Source organism: Grus americana, chromosome 2, assembly GCF_028858705.1.
Source record: "Grus americana isolate bGruAme1 chromosome 2, bGruAme1.mat, whole genome shotgun sequence".
NCBI lineage: Eukaryota > Metazoa > Chordata > Aves > Gruiformes > Gruidae > Grus > Grus americana.
This window is the reverse complement of record NC_072853.1, coordinates 92,313,790-92,326,163: the sequence shown is the minus strand read 5'-3', so window position 1 is coordinate 92,326,163 and position 12,374 is coordinate 92,313,790. Positions and strand designations below refer to the sequence as shown.

General features: G+C 40.8%; 2 protein-coding genes across 2 annotated transcripts in view; one reads left to right on the top strand and one right to left on the bottom strand.

Moving 5' to 3' along the window:
- Window positions 1–10,524, top strand: part of FOXC1 (forkhead box C1) — a 40,375-nt gene extending 29,851 nt beyond the window's left edge. The window contains exons 4-6 of the transcript XR_008575803.1: window positions 3,427–3,648; window positions 8,942–9,426; window positions 10,251–10,524. The gene's annotated coding sequence lies outside the window, so the exon portion shown is untranslated. The remainder of the gene's footprint in view (window positions 1–3,426; window positions 3,649–8,941; window positions 9,427–10,250) is intronic.
- Window positions 1–12,374, bottom strand: part of GMDS (GDP-mannose 4,6-dehydratase) — a 433,308-nt gene that overhangs the window by 15,247 nt on the left and 405,687 nt on the right. The window lies entirely within an intron of this gene.

Sequence of the window (12,374 nt, the reverse complement as noted above, 5' to 3'; positions counted from 1 at the left end):
AAAAAGACCCAAATATACCAATTGTATCTTTTAAAACTAAAACCGTATATATTTTAATAGCATATACTGCAGTAAAGTCCCATGAACTTACTATTCTGTACAGGCAGTGAACTGAGAGAGCTCTGACTTTTCAGACGTCTTTTGGCATCATTTACATTTAAATAATAAGTCAGGATCATTTTCATCAGCATGAAAAAGAAGTTCAGATCTAATCAAGAGACAGCACTCTCTCCTGACACTGCCTGCTCTATGCTTGCTTGAGCACGTAGGCAGCAGCTGGCACTTCCACGGCTTGATCATTACTATTGCTCTTCAAATTATGCCTGTCACACAGGTTAGGAAAACATGAGTAATTAAACCTAAACAGCGTCATAAAATAATAGTAAGAAAAAAATTAATAATCATCCAAAAGAGTGTTTGGGGCACCTCCCTAAACCACCTTGGATTTCTGCCCCTTCTGCTCAGACAGTTTTCCTCTGTGTACTTTTTAATTATTTCCTTCATGAGTCCTTTAAGGCAAAGAAGTTTGTAGAGGCGGGAAAAAAGCATGTATTAAAACTGATGAGAACAGTGATATGCAAAAAGAGAAATGCCAATTAAGTATTGTCTGAACTACTGCAGCCTGATTTTGAATCGCTTATGGCAAAGGCTTACACCTCTCTATGACATTGCTAGTTCAAGATGCGTGTATTTTAAATGCAGAATTTCAGAAGCTGCTTGTTCCTTATTTGAACCATGCACTACAGAGGGTCACTGGGTGCAGTATCTCTTTTCTGGCCCATCAGCTCATTATACCAAGTTCAGTACTTAAACCATACGCAGGCGAATACAGAAATTCTGCAGTCCTGCAGCCCCAGAGGCACACGCAGATATGTCTCCTTTTGCTCGAATAGTCAACAACCAAATTCATTCCTAGCACAGTTCTCTTACAAAAGCAGCATAGAACAACACAGCAATAAAGACTGAGACTTTGGACCATGTTATTAACAATCCTAAGCAGGTTGTTGCAGCCTATTTTTGTGCATATGGTTACTGGAACTGAGCACGCAATTCTGGTAATTGCATACAAAAATGACCAGCTACATGAGTAACGGGACATTTTCCACCTGCAATTATTATTGTGTAGGAACTGTGTGAAATGTGTGATCCTTCATGTTAGCAGACATGCAAATATTAGGTAAAAAGAGCATTGTTTTCAGCTGCTTTACATCCAGAAGAGTTATTCACGTATCTAACCAAAAGGTGCAACTAACTTGATTTACTCCTACTTGGTCTGCATTTTGCATGGTTATGAATTAGAGAAAGTATAATGTAGGGAAGACTCGTGCCTGTCTACATAAGAATAAAAATAAGTGCAGCAACATACATAATGTTTAACACATTCAAATCCACATATTAAAAGCACATTTCGAGATGGTTCTTGTTCTCATTGGGTAATTTTTGCTCAGATGTGTGCCTTAAGTTATGTATTTTCATACAAACTTCAGCACCTCTCTAAAATAAAGCTGCTCTTCCCACAAATCTAAGTGCTTCGCGTTCTATATTCAAGACCAAAACTGTCTAGCTTACGGCGTCAGAGGTGCTACCTAGTGTACTAAAAGCATGTCAGCAGTTCAATACACCCGCTCAAGCTATCTGACAGAATACTTTGGTGGGGAATTCCCATTTCTGGGGAGGAGGGACTTGCACGTTCTCATGCAAACTCCCACTGAAATCAACGGGAGCCTGGCCAAGCGGTGACTGAGCGGGCTAAATACAGCCAAGCTTCGTAATGTTCATCATCACTGCTGGTAGCAGCCCACCGGGCTAAACTCACAGATTTGACAGTGGGAAGAAATGAACTGTCTGCTTCTGCCATTATTCCCGCTCTTTTTACCTCTCCTTGATTTAGTCCTCTTTCCACCAGCTTGACATAAAGACCACTAAACTCAACAGCAGATTCTCTCCTTGACTTCAGGGTTTGGCTTAAGCTTTTTTTTTCTCAGCATCAACAGATGACAGGATGCAAACCCAGCTTGGTTCCTCCTTGGACCAAGTGTCCTCGGATATTCTCAGTATCTCCAATTCATGATTCTTTTTATCTTCCCTTTGATGTTTTTTCTACTACACTTTTTTCCTTTTTTACCATTACCTTCCTCCCCATCTCCTTAAAGGCTCCACCCCTTGTCTTCCTATTTCCCAGCTCAGTGCAATCCCCATCTTCTGCTTTCCTAAGGCTTTTCTTCTACCTTTCACACGTATGAATACATATATTTCAATCTTTGGTCGCATCTCTGGAGAGGGTGTTCAGTTAAGTTGGCTCCCTCCACTAATCAGCTTTCCAGCAGAGTTTGCTTGCCAGGACTGGGGCAAATTATAGTCATATTCATTAATTAAGATACAATAAACTCCATTTACTATTTACTGATGTGTCATATTGTGGGGGGGTGGGGAGGTGGGGGGGGGAGGTATATGAAACCAAGAGACCCTCTGGCTGGTTTATGGACCCAAAGTCTTTCTGGGAAGGTCACAAATCTCCAAGATATCTTCTCACATTAAGTTTTGCACTTGGATTTCTAATTTAGCTGAAAGATGTGTAAAAACACATGCAGTCAGACAGCTCCTTGGCTATACATCTAAGGAAGCTCAAAGCATAAGTTATTACTTCCAAAGTCAATTGTAACTTATGCTTGCTAAATTGGCTCCAGATCCACCCTTTTCAGACAGTAGTATAGGAATAATTTATTCTTTTGGTGAAAAGCACCCATTTTAGCTAAACCACACCCCCAGCTGGGAGTCTCACCAGCAGAAGTGCCAAAGGCAGAGGGATTCAGAGGCTCACAGGGCTCGTGGAGGCCAGCGGAACAGGGGTGAATAAAGCACAGTATGTAACAGTGTCTGTCAGCACACTGAAATGTATAACCTCTCCCTAACATAGGGGGTCCGCAGCACAAATCCGAGAGGAAAATTTGTTCCTGTGGTTCAATCATCACGTTAGTCGAAGAGGTTTCCTCGCTTTTAACATCCATGCAATTCATACCAGAAGTCTTACGGATAGTGGTGAAACCATTGCAGCTTTCTGGGGACCTAATGTTTTGATCTATGCCCGCAATGTGTATCTTGTTTTCTCCCATCAAAAAAACGCTGTACATAAATACGGCACGAGGGGTTTGAAAGCTGTGACTTTAGACATCCGACCCAGATGACAAGTTAAGAGCCTAACCCATACGGAGATACAAAAGCTACATAAAGTAGGAGCTTTTCTCTCACTAATTACACTGGAAACCTCAGTTAAAGGACTTAGATGAATTCAGCCCCTTCCAATGGCAGGAGCGGCTTGAAGCGATTTGCTCCACCGGAGAGTTAACTTCCCCGTGAGAGATTGCTTCACTAGCTACCTGCAGAAACACTGACCCACATACCTTGCAAAGGCTTTTCTTTCCCCAGGTGAACTCCTGCATCACCAGCTACCCGACAGGAACCTCCCCGTATGAGATCTCTAATAGCAGCAGCTGCTGAAGGAAAGGGAACGGCAGAAACACACTCGTTGCCAAACTGTGTATTTAAATGGAAGGAGGAGAAGCAGATGGGGAAATCACTCTTCAGACAGTGTTTACTAGCACAATCAGCACCTGAGGCAGCACTTATTCAGGTGCTGAAATTACAGAGGTAAGTTTTATGATGAGAAATCTATTCCTCATATGACAGCTATATTTCTCATCATGGATCATAAAAAGCAGATGATCCATCAGATAACTACTTGATTGTAACATGCATCACAATAAAACCGTCAGCTTTCTGTTTTGTTATGACCCTGGTTACATCTGGAATGCTTTCAAGAAGGATGCTGATGCTTGCTTTGGGTACAAACAGACTCAGGGCACTTCTGGATTGCTACTTATGTGGTAGTAGATAATAAGAATAATGAGAAATGATAGCAAAATTACCTCCAATTTTGCTACCAGGAAGATCACTAGATTACCACCAATATAACTTTATTGAATATTTTTCTTGGACTGGACCATAAAGAGAATTCTTAATTGCCTAACACTTTTCTCTTCCTTTTCAGTCAAACAAACTATTCCTTTCAGTCCTCTATTTCCTCTTACATTACAGATCTTTTCCACAGCTACTAATTCAATAATAGTAATGACAGTAATAAAACAAGTATTTGTAGTAACTCACAGTAGTTCCATATTTCTGTAACAACAACAGTAATTTCTTATCTTTACACAGTATTTGTTGTCAGGTCATTTCTAATTCTTGTCCTCTTAGAAGGAGACAAAAAGCTGAAACTATTTTTCCAAGATTGCAGAGCAATTCCTGATTTAGCTAAGACAATATAGTGGAAATGCGAGCTTTGCTGTAATTCAACACCCCAAAGGGTCATGTTACCAAAAGCAATTTTTAAAAAGACTTAAAGATCTGCTCTTGAAGATTGTTGTGATCTCAGCAGAGCACTAAAACTGGGAAAAAGTTGTCCTTACTGATGTGCAGTCTGCCTCTTTGCTTGGCAAGGTTACAACCCCATTAAACAAAACAAAACAAACTAACCCTCTGGTCTTGCACAACTCTGCCAGGAGGGCTTGCAAGTTCTCTGGACAATTGAGGTTGCTCTTAAATTGTGGGGTTGATCCATCACATGTTGAAATCAACAACACTGAACCCATAGCTTAATACTCAAATCAGTTCTGCATGGAGGAACAGCATTTCTGTAACCAGCCAGGACATTGAGTCACTTCATTCCTGACCTTAACCAAATGGGTTAAAGCAACACATACTTCATATTGTCCTGCAAAAGCTCGGCTGTGCTTGGTATCAGGGAAGACTTTCATTCATTCCGAGTACCAGACTTCAGCCATTTGTTTCCTGACTGTAGCATAAGATTCAGCAGTTTTAAAAAGATCCTTCTTCCCTCCATGTGCCCATCCAAGCAGCAGGGTTTCTGCTAAAACCTGACAATGAAAGTTGCCTTTGGAGAAAGTCCAAGCATGGAAAACTTCAGTGTAAACAACAATTGTTTCAGAAAATTATGAGTGCACCAGCCTGGGGTAGGGGAGTTGTAAAGGAGCATATTTTGCCAGCTCAAATTCAACAGACCTTATCAAGCTGCCTCCTTCTTAATGCGCCATCAGTACAAGCCCTTAAAGTCTCTTATTGTACAGTCCAGGCCTCCTCCACTGCGCTGACGGTGACCTGAACAACCCTTCACCTTAAATCTCACCCTTCCTCCAAGCAGCAGCAGAGAACTGTTTAACCGCATCTATAATCTTATTTCTGCCCCAACTGATGGGGAATCCAGGCTGTCCCTCCCTGGGGCTACTGAACTCATACGCCCTGGACTGAGCACCAGACTCCCACTGTGTTTTGCTCAGTTACACAAATACATTTTCCTTTTGCAATAGTTCCAGTAGAGATACAGCCGGCTCCTAAGGGGACTCTAAGTGGCAGATATCTGTCCCCAAAGGTAACTGCGCCTATGTGTCTGCTAAATCACTGAGCTACTTGTGCTGAGTAGCTGGAAACAGAAATGAAGGGACCAAGCCCATCTTATTCCTTGGTGTCTTACCCTACGGATACTGGGGAACAGCATGAGATTAAATGATGACAAAAAGTGCTGTGCTCTGGATCCACAAGGACAAAATGGGCTGGAATAGGGACTGCACTTACAAAATAAGCGGGATGTCGCTCTGTTGTAAGGTAAGTGTTCTCACTGAAGGTTCTAGAGATGCTTATGTGTCATTAAGATGATGAAAGGAGCTTTAACACCTGCCTGGTTGTGCACAAACAATGCCCCATCAAGACCTAGATCATGCTACATGTAATAAAGTACTTGTCAGATGGAAACAAATGCACTGGGGGAATGAAGTAGGGCCTGAATTGCAGAATGGAAAAGAGACAGCAAGCAATCATCTTCCTTCCCCCTTTTTAAATTAAAATTATTGTATTTAAACTAAGGGGTGGAAGTAGAAACTGGAAGTTTAAAAAAGCAATGAGTGTCTTACCTGTATCCACAGAAGGTAAACAAGATGCATGCAAGCATTACTACCGTGTTTCTACAATCTTCAGGTTATCTAATATGACCATTACTTTGTCCTGCAGATGAGGCAACACTATTTCAAGTTAAGAAATATTTCTATTTAAAAAATTGCATTTCATTGTAAAGTTAACCTCTGGAAAACAGACCTATATTTACAAAATCAAGAAATACACTGGAAGTGCATGCTTTTAGATGCTTCTGTCACTGCAAGCACCAGCTATCAGAAAAAAGAAAAAATCAGCCACCTTTCTTTTTCTTCAATATAGTTATTAATTTTTGTATTTCGGTAGTTCTCTACAGTATGTACAGTGTCCTCACAGGTAGGAGGAAGACAGAAGCTTCCATGTTTTTTAAGCAGAAATTCCTTTTGCCAGAGAGTCAAACTGGGATTTGATGGTTGTTCTACAACGCTTTTAAGGAGCTAGCCTCCATTTCTCTGCTTATGTCTTTAATTGCTGATACAATAAAAGTTTGGATACTCTCTGATGAACCCCAAGCAAATGGAAAGAAATTTGTATCTTTTTTTTAATCAGGATATTACCTGTTACTGCTTGCAGCTGGGGAGGGTCCTGCACATTTTAATACATTCAAAATTTCTCTTTCATGATAGTTAATTTCAATAACAAGACATACATTTCGGTATTGTGAGATTCTGCACTAGGGTTTGCTCCTACACTTTCTCCTTGAAGGCTCTCTTCCCACCCCTGCAGCAATATCTCTCTGCCAAACCAGCCCAATGTTCTCCTCATATTTTAACTGAGGCTAACTGAATCCATCTGCCACATTACTCAGGGGTTACCCTGAACCTTAGAGAAAAGTCCATTCCTATGCCAGCTCTTGGAGATTTCAGCCCCGCTTTAAGAGAATGCTGTTTTCTGTTAAAGTTTTATATAACGGAAGTTTAAATTTTAGTGCAGGTGTTTGCACAGCAGTGAAGAGCTGAACGAGACACTTGACACATCTCTGCCAAGTAGCCTAAAGTCAAAGGTAAAGACCATATGGCTGCTAGTCTCTGCCTCATAGCTTGCTTGCTCTTATTCGTGATGCTGAACGGTCGGTCCACATTTTTACAACTTACTACACATTCGTTAAGGCCTGGACCTGAGAGCATGCTTTTGGCTCTCACAGAGATTGTTGCTGTCCTTGTGTTTGTGATGGGTAGTGTTTACAAATGCCTGCAAGCAGAGATGGGAAATACCTATGCCAAGTAAGTGTTTAAAATGGGCGCTAGCGTGAGGAGGCTTTTCTACTTTTCATTGCTGGCAGCCAAAAAGAAGGCAGCATTCAATGAGTAGGACCTGTGAGTGGGTGAGTGTGTGTAGGGAACAATGCTCAAACAAATTGGAGCATATGATTACTTTTTCGTTGGCAACTGAAGAATCACAGTATCATTTTGACATAGCTTGGCCACTGACATATTTTTAACCGAGGCATAAACACATCATATCATATTACTTCAACTGCTATTATAACATTGCATACAAGTAACTCCTGCTGATTTAACACTGCTTGGAAAAAATAATATAGCATTTGTCTCCATGGAATAAAATTCTTCAAGATCCTGGCAATTAGTGGAATGAAGCAACAGGAGCAACAAAAATACTAAAAGTGCTAAATAACTAATGGGAACCAAACCTGAGCAAGTTCCCATATGCCAAGAACCATAGAGGCCTGATCTTGATTTTTGGCAGTTCTGCCTTTAGCAGAGCTCCTAGTGGTTTATATTGGTCTAAAAAATAGGATCTGTTTCCATGAGTTCAGTCTTGTAATTCTTCCTAAAATGCAGTTTGAAGCAGCAATGAATACAAATAAATTGTACATTACGTGGGGTACCACAGAATAATTTACTAAAAGCATGAGAGGCATTTGGTACGTCCTGCTGAATGCCTTGGTCTGGACAAATCATGGGTGAAGAATTTTCAAGTCACTGTCAAGTGCTGAACTATTCCACTTAGCATGAGAGATCTGTCTCCCATACTCTCCAAAAGGCTGAAGTGCAATGACAAAGCATGATGGACCTCTCCAAGTATTTAAGCAACAGAGAACAATGGTATGAGACAATACTGCGAGATAGTGTTGCATGCAGGGAGTGTTGCTGGCCTTGAAGTCACCTCTCAAAGTGTGGTAACACCCTAGGGTGTCTCCTGCCATTGCATCATCCAAATATGAACAGGAAAAAAAGAAACCCCAGACCTTTAAAGAAACCCATTTTCAGTGAGGAATTATTAGTAGACGGAAGCTGGTGGAGAAAGGACGTTGATTTCTGCAGCTTTAATTCCCACTTGAGTTCCATGTGTGTTCAAAAGGTGACATGTCCTGAAGGAAAGGCAATATAGAATCATAGAATCATTTTGGTTGGAAAAGACCTTTAAGATCATCAAGTCCAACCGCTAAATATGTTAAATATGTCAAATATGTTAAATACGTTAGGTCATTGCTCAGTGTACAGTCACTTCATCTTCCCAGTGAGCATGTCACACTTTGGGGGTCATCTGCAGACATCTGCAGACAACTCCCTGAAGCAAAGTGGACTTTGGTCACTTTTCCCCTGCGTTGCTTGCATGTCCTGTGGATATCTGTGGCTCTGATCCACCATGAAGTTTACACTAGAACTAGTATAAACCCTAAGGTGAATCTAGCCAAGTATTTCAAATGTCTTAATTCCACTGAGCAAGTATTTTCAGATATCATCCTAACTCAAAAGTTTTCCATGTTTGATTCCAAATGAATCTCTTCTGTAACAGTGTTTATATTTGGCTAACTGCCGAATCAAACCAATGGGTTTCTATGGAGCTACACTGGGGAGGAATTTGGCCTATTCTCTTTAAAACACATTGTGCTTGAAGAGATGTGACATGTGATGCCAACTGGCTGTATTTTATCTTGAGTTGCTTCAGATAAATAGGGCCTGTTTTCTCGTAGGCTGAAGTACATCGATAGGACCACTGCTTCAGAGGAAGTAGAAAAGAAATATTTCCCCTTCAACTGCAGCCATCTTACTGTGTTGAAACCCAAACACTCTGAACGGCACTGTAATCAGAAACAGCAGACACACAAGTTTAAATTATATGTTGGATTTGAAATAGATGTGCAGTGGATCACTTTGATTAAGAGAGCCATATTTCACCTGCTAGCAACTGAGGATTGCATTCTCCATTATTCTGCAAAGACAACTCTGACCGCGCCTTATGTTTGCTGAAATCATTACCGAGAACACCTACTCTGCTAGTGGAATATTGTATGTCAACAGCGAAGTAAACTGCTGCTTCATCGTGGGTGTCCACCACTAAACACTTGGAAAGGCACACAGCACGAAGCCCCCATTGCTGTGAATAGCACTGCTATCAGATACAGCAAGACGTGACACAACCAGTCGTGGACAGGGAATAAATGTTTCATCAAACGCCGTAAGTACACCTAATAAAAGTAAATGCTGGGATGTCTGTTTAAGTGCGATTTTTAAATTAGGCTTTTAAGAATGTGATAAGCTAGCTTCGTTTTGCTGACACGACTTGCTTCCAAGAAATGCAGGTTGACATTTCTGTCCAAAGTCAAACGCCTATGGGACTGGTGGATTTTACTTTGTCACCTTTGTGCAACCAGGTACATCTGTCACGGTGCGCTACAGAACCAGGGCTGAACACCGTGACTGTAACAGGTCAGGACGCTGGCTTGATTTCAAATATAAAGCCTGTTGGACTTTCAGGTATTTCAGATATATTCATAGAATCATAGAATGCCAGGTTGGAAGGGACCTCAAGGATCATCTGGTCCAACCTTTCTTGGCAAAAGCTCCATCTAGACAAAAGCATCATCTAGACAAGATGGCCCAGCACCCTGTCCAGCTGAATCTTAAAAGTGTCCCAGTGTTGGGGAATCCTGATCTTACATGATACGCAATTTCATGACCTGTAGCAGTTAATTGGTACACCAACTTCCTTCCCTAAAAGTGATTCAAAACTGTATATAAAGACTTCATGGTACAGACTGACTTTTTGAAGTCCTTAAAATGGTTTAAATTGATATAATTTCTTGTTAGGCTTTTTTTAAACAAACAAACCACCCACAAACCAACAGGTCTTCCATTTAGCAGACTACACATACATTAACATGAGTGAAAGAAATACACCCTGTATCAGAGTCACACGAGGATACAGTCATGAACAGAGATCTAATCAAAGTAGTAAAATGATACAAGCATGTTTTAGCGTATTTCTGTTTCACTTTTCAGGCTTATTGAACATCAGCTGCATATATAATGAAAATAAATTGCCTGGCTTCAGTCTTCATTAGCTAATACAGTATGTTATAGTGATACAAAGCTGTTGGAGTGTGTGAAATACATATACTTTGTCAAGTATCAACAAGCCAAAAAGCCACAGCATCACGACAGAAAAAGGTAACTAGACAATACTTACACCGTGAGTGTTACCAAGAAAAGATATGTTATTGACCTGAAGTTGTAATAGTGCAATACTGTTCTTTACAAGGGGGCCCTAGGCAGAGTTGAAATGTTACTTATTATTTGCAAATGTATGTAGAGTTGATAGAAAATAATTTCCCATAATAATTGTTTTTATTTCTTCAATTGTAATTTATAAATAAATAATAAATAAAAGATTGCAACATACAGCTGTCTGCAGACTCTTCTCTATTAGCAATTAACAGATACAGACAGAGGCATTTCTATTTACAGAGAGAGTGCTTGAAGAAAATGGACCTGAAGTATTTAATCATCTTTGGCACGAGAAAAAAGATCGCCATGAATTCTAACATTTATTTGCAAACATTCAGGCAGTCCTGTATGACTTTATGTGTATGATGTCATCATGCTTTTAAATTGTAAAAGATACGAATGACTTAGCATATAAAATATCCCCAAGATGTCATTAGGAAGCTATGACAGTCATTCCCCCTTTAATTTTCTACATTAAACACCGACAGCCAAAATGGTTCTGGAGCAGACGGCTATGAAAACAGAGTGGCAGTGGGAAAGCCCTCCTTTTGAACTCATGTGAGATAAAAGATAATTATACTGGCTGCACTGTTGGGTTGTTTTAACTGCCTGCTTAGCATACAAATAGTGCAGCCGGAGAGGCTTGCTGTCACCCTGGTAGGCAGACAGGTACATGGGCTGTAGAAAATACGGAGTTCCTGGCCTGTCCGCTTGGATTAAGACGGCTCATGGCGTGTTGGGACCTGCGCGGTCTCTGGGACGCGCCTTTGTGTTAATGCCAAGGGTGGCAATATGCTCCATTTCATGTAAATACGATACAGCCCTTGGGCGTCTGGCAAGCCTCCAGGGCAGCCTACAGCTCTCTGATGAAGATAATACTACTGTGATATTCTAGAGGAATCAATCAAAACGCGACAGCCACTTTAGTGTCATCTGCAGCACGTGGGATCCCCCAACCTAGAATTCTTAAGTATGATTAAGATTTATATCTTTATTGTAGCCACATGCACGTATGCACAAAAGAGCTGGAGCGGTGTCAATAAATTCTCCTAACTGAAAGCTGATAAAATGAAAAGACAAACGCAAAGACTTGGAATTGGATTTTAAATATATCGTGCAACAGGTTAGTGGGACTACTTCCACCACTGACAAAGGAGTCCAGTCCTGCAAATCTGTCTTGCTCACTATAGTTTTCTAGTAGTCCCTGTGTGATATTGGCAGGTTAATAATTTATTTTTGCTTTTTTCTCCAGGCAAAGCCGTAAGTTTCTCTAATATCACAGTGGGTTGTCATGGAAATTAGCAAAATACAAAATGAGGATGGCAAATAACTCCATTTCCAAATGCTATGTTCAGCAGCCAGATGTATTAGTGGATTTGGCAGCATTTGCCAACTCCTTTGCACATGAATAACTCTACTCACATGGTTTAAACAAATGAAAGTAGGATAAATGAGATTAATTTGCCAATAGCAAATTACATTCTATTTAAAAATACGAATAAGCCTGTACCAAATCCACATGCTTTTGTATATTTCCCATATAATTTTCCTGCATGGAAACACTGCAGCAGACTATCCAAGAGTACAGGATGCAGTACACTCAAGTAGCTGAAAACGAGAGGATTGTCCTAGAGCAGGGGTACCTTTCCAAGACCCTGGAGACCACAGAAGAGCATGTCACAGGGACCTGGCCCAAGGAGAAAAAGCAACCATGAACCTCTCCCACAGCTCATGTCACTTTGGAGAGGAAAGAACTGTGTGTCAGAGCGGCCTTAGTCAAGGCGCCCGGCTCAGATTGAGGGGAACATAAAGCTGGATTAACCTACCCCTGTAGATTTTGTTACATATTTAGCCATAGCTGGGGATACTGGTTACTCTGTCCAGTGGAAGGCAGAGTCT